The following is a 4,522-nucleotide window of genomic DNA, read 5'->3' on the forward strand; positions in this document are numbered from 1 at the left end:
AGTCTGTATTTATAGCTGCCTTTGGCTTCTAAGGCATGCTGGGAAATAGAGGGGGTGGAGCTTAGGCAGTATATAAGCTGGGGTCTTGTCCCAGGAAGTCATTCGGCTTTGTGTTGGTCCAAAGAGATGTGCATAGGTGCTTGTATGGGTGTTTATAGTCATGGTGAGTATTGATATGGGGTAACAATGACATGTATTTGTGGTTAATGTACTGTTTTTCTGTCCTTATTTCTGTGTAATGTGCTTTTTTTTTTCATTTCAGCTTGTTTATAGTGTGTTTGATTTATATGTTATCATTTGTATTTTCATTGGGAGGGAAGATATTGGGGGCTGTTTCTGATAGAGCTTCTGTTAAACACATATCTAGTACTGGTAGCATGTCCATGGTGGTGGACTGTTGTAGAAGCATAGCAGTTTTCTGTTTGGGTTAGGTGGGGACTAATCTGAGGAGATTGTAATATTTAGTAAGTGTTTCTTCTCTTAACCTTCTGTATTTTCTTCTACTCAGTTTTCTAGAGCCCTGTGAGTAGAGTTTATAAGCCATGTTTGCAGGCAAGCTTTCTTTATATTTGCAGCTCTGTCCAGATCCGGTATCGAGTCGTATTGTGATGTGAAGGGTTGCGAATATTTTTCTCTTTGTCTGTCATGCTGGTGCTGTATGTTTGTGAGTGATTTCAATGAATGGGAGTGAAGGCCTGTCTACTGAGGTGAAGGGGATCTTGAGAGGGGGAGCTCCTGTCCAATTTCCAAAGGTAAGTATATGCCAAAGGGTTTGATGGTCAGAAGCGTTTGTGATGTTGAGCCTCTTTCTTTACTTATGGGAGTTCTCTAAAGTCTGCCCATTCTTAATGGGCCCGTGAGGGGTGGGCGGGAGCTTGTTGTATGGAGGGAACGTGTGTTTCCCCTGAGGGAAGGTTGATTGCTGGCAGAGTGGCCCGTCTGTAACTAGAGATGCTCCGTTCTCTGTTCTTCTCTCTTACACAGCACTGAGTTTGCATCACAGGTCACCACTTCATCCTTGTGTTCTCCTCTACATGGTTGTGGTTTTCTGAGGAGGATGTGAGCATCCTAGTTAGTGATGGGCCACTGTGGTGTAGGGAAAGGGGGAGGGCCACGAGTATGTAGAAGCATAGCTATTTTCTGTGTAGATGAGTGTTTGGGGTGGGGTTCTCTGACTGGGGGTGTAATGTGTAGTAGGTGTTCCCTCTCAAGGAAGCAGTATGTAGGTGAGGTCATCTTTCATATTGTGGTGTTGGGAGCTTTATGAGTAGAGTTTATAACTGAGATTTTAAGTCAAACTTTGTTTTTATTTGCAGATGTGTCCAGATCTGGTACCGAATAGTCTTATTCTGTGGAGGCTCATGACTACTTCTCTTTGACTGTCATGACATTGCTGTATGGATGTCGATGTATGGGAGTGAAGGCCTGTGTAGAAAGGAAAAGAAGATCTTGAGAGTGGGAGTGGCCGTCAAAGTTAAGTATTTGCTGAAGGGTTTGATGGTCAGAAGTACTTGTGCTGTTGAGGCTCCTTGTTTAGGGATCGGAGTCCTCTAAACTCTACCTGTTCTTAATGGGCATGTGAGGGGTGGGTGGGAGCTTGTTGTATGGAGGGAGTGTGTGTTTCCCGTGAGGGAAGGTTGATTGCTGTCAGAGTGACCTGTCTGTAACTAGAGATGCTCCATTCTCAGTTGTCCCCTCTTACACAGCACTGGGTTTGCATGACAGGTCACCACTTCATCCCTTGTCCGTCTTCTACATGGTTGTGGTTTTCCGAGGAGGATGTGAGCATCCTAGTTAGCGATGGGCCCCTGTTTTGGTGGGACAGGGGGAGGACCAGCAATATGTGGATGAGAGTGTCTGGGGTGGGTGTGTGCTTCTCTGAGGGGGGTGTAATGTGTAGTAGATGTTCCTTCTCTTCAGGAAGCAGTATGCAGTTGAGGTCATCTTTCATACCTTGTAGTTGGGTGCTTTGTGAGTAGGTTTTCAGTCAAGCTTTGTTTGTATTTGCAGATGCTTCCAGATCCAGTACTGCGTTGCTTTGTTCCGTGGAGAGGTGTGACTAGTTCTGTCTTTGTCTGTCACGGCATAGCTGTACGTCGGTGCTGGATGGATGCCAATGTATGGGAGCGTAGGCCTGTGTAGAAAGGAAAAGAAGATCTTGGGAGCGGCTCTCAAAGTTAAGTATTTGCCGAAGTGTTTGATGGTCAGAAGTATTTATGCTGTTGAGGCTCCTTGTTTAGGGATCGGAGTCCTCTAAACTCTACCTGTTCTTAATGGGCACGTGAGGGGTGGGTGGGAGCTTGTTGTATGGAGGGAGTGTGTGTTTCCTCTGAGGGAAGGTTGATTGCTGTCAGAGTGACCTGTCTGTAACTAGAGATGCTCCATTTTCAGTTGTCCCCTCTTACACAGCACTGGGTTTGCATGACAGGTCACCACTTCATCCTTCTTTTCTCCTCTGCTGGGTGTTGGTTTTCCGAGGAGGATGTGAGCATCCTAGTTAGCGATCAGCCCTTGTGGTGGAGGGAAAGTGGGAGGGCCACCAGTATGTGGATGAGAGTGTTTGGGGTGGGGGTGGGGCTTCTCTGAGTGGGGGTGTAACGTGTAATAGATGTTCCTTCTCTTCAGGAAGTAGTATGCAGGTGAAGTCATCTTTTGTATTGTGTAGTTGGGAGTTTTGTGAGTAGATTTTCAGTCAAGCTTTCTTTGTATTTGCAGATGTGTCCAGATCTGGTACTGTGGGGCGTGACTACTTTTCTTTGACTGTCACGGCATTGCTGTATGGATGTTGACATATGGGAGCGAAGGCCTGTGTAGAAAGGAAAAGAAGATCTTGAGAGTGGGAGTGGCCATCAAAGTTAAGTATCTGTTGAGGAGTTTGATGGTCAGAAGTATTTGTGCTGTTGAGGCTTCTTGATTATGGATGGGAGTCCTCTAAACTGTGCTTATTCTTAATGGGCACGTGAGGGAGCTCACTGTATGAATGGAGTGTGTTTTCCCTGGAGGAATGCTGATTGCTGGCAGATTTTTTCTGTCTAACTAGAGATGCTCCGTTTTCAGTTCTTCTCTCTTACATGGCACTGGGGTTGCATGACAGGTCACCACTACCTTCTTTGTCCATCTTCTACATGGTGGTGGTTTTCTGAGGAGGATGTGAGCATCCTAGTTAGCGATGTCTCCCTGTGGCGGAGGGAAAGGGGGAGGGCCACCAGTATTTTAGAAGTGTAGCCATTTTCCATGTGGATGAGAGTTTTCTCTGAGGGGGGTGTAATGTGTAGTAGGTGTTCCCTCTCAAGGAAGCAGTATGCAGGTGAGGTCATCTTTCATATTGTATAGTTGGGAGCTTTGCGAGTAGGTTTTCAGTCAAGCTTTGTTTGTATTTGCAGGTGCGTCCATATCTGGTACTGCGTCGCCTCGTTCCGTGGAGGGTTGTGACTAGTTCTGTCTTTGTCTGTCGCGGCATAGCTGTATGTCTGTGCTGGATGGATGCCGATGTATGGGAGCGAAGGCCCGTGTACAAAGGAAAAGGAGATTGGGAGTGGCCGTCAAAGTTAAGTATCTGCCTAAGGGTTTGATCGTCAGAAGTATTTGTGCTGTTGAGGCTTCTTGTTTAGGGATGGCAGTCCTCTAAACTCTGCTCCTTCTTAATGGTTGTGTGAGGGAACTCATTGTATGGTGGGAGTGTGTGTTTTCCCTGTAACTAGAGATGCTCCATTCTCAGTTATTCTCTCTTACATGGCACTGGGTTTGCATCAGTGGTCACCACTACCTTGTTTGTCTGTCTTCTATTGGGTGTTGGTTTTCTGAGGAGGATGTGAGCATCCTAGTTACTGATGGGCCCCTGTCATGGTGGGAAAGGGCCATGAGTATTGTGTAAATTGTGAGTATTTTGCATGTTCATTTTAATTGTATAGAAGTAGTTGGTTGCTGCTTCATTGTAGATATGGATGTGCTGGGGCTCTTTCGGGGTGTTGAATAGGTCAGTTTAGCAAAGGGAGTGTGGTATTGTGCTGTTGTGGCATTTAGCAATCATGTGGCATTTATTGTTTGTGTGCCACAGGAGGATCTGAGTCCAGAACTGAAGGAATGGGCTGTGGCAAGTGCGCCCTGTTTGGTTTACATGGTTCCTGGTAATGGTGGTGCCAGTGGGAGCAGAGGAGCTGCTTGCATCCATGAGGTAAGTGTTAAGTTTGAGCTTTTAGTGCACTACTGTTGATGGGAGTGTGGTCTTTGCTGGGTTAGGTGAGGTGGGCTTATTATGAATGGGTTCTTCACCAGTTTTTTGTGTGTGAGACAGCAGGTGGAGAAGACAACTTTTGGGTTAAGTTCTTGCTTGTTCTCTAGAAGAAGGTTGGACTTTGGTGGGTGGTTAGTGAGGGTGTTGTCATGTGTGCCCTAAAATGTTGAGTATTTTTCCTTGAATATATTGCAGATATGTGATATTGGTGCGGAGATGTGTTGATATCCTTTGGGCAAGGGGTAACGGTGGTGAGGGGAGTGTGGAAAATATGTAATGGGACTGAGA

General features: G+C 46.0%; 1 long non-coding RNA gene across 1 annotated transcript; it reads left to right on the top strand.

Annotated features, from left to right (window-relative positions):
• Nucleotides 1-2,715: 2,715 nt before the first annotated feature.
• LOC113405279 lies at nt 2,716-4,252 on the top strand. The gene is made up of 3 exons (XR_003369472.1): nt 2,716-2,854; nt 3,259-3,262; nt 4,061-4,252. It is a non-coding gene; the product is annotated as an uncharacterized LOC113405279 (long non-coding RNA).
• Nucleotides 4,253-4,522: the final 270 nt, after the last annotated feature.

The sequence above is a fragment of the Terrapene carolina genome, unplaced genomic scaffold (assembly GCF_002925995.2).
Source record: "Terrapene carolina triunguis isolate 2854851 unplaced genomic scaffold, T_m_triunguis-2.0 Scaffold34946, whole genome shotgun sequence".
NCBI classification, from domain to species: domain Eukaryota; kingdom Metazoa; phylum Chordata; order Testudines; family Emydidae; genus Terrapene; species Terrapene triunguis.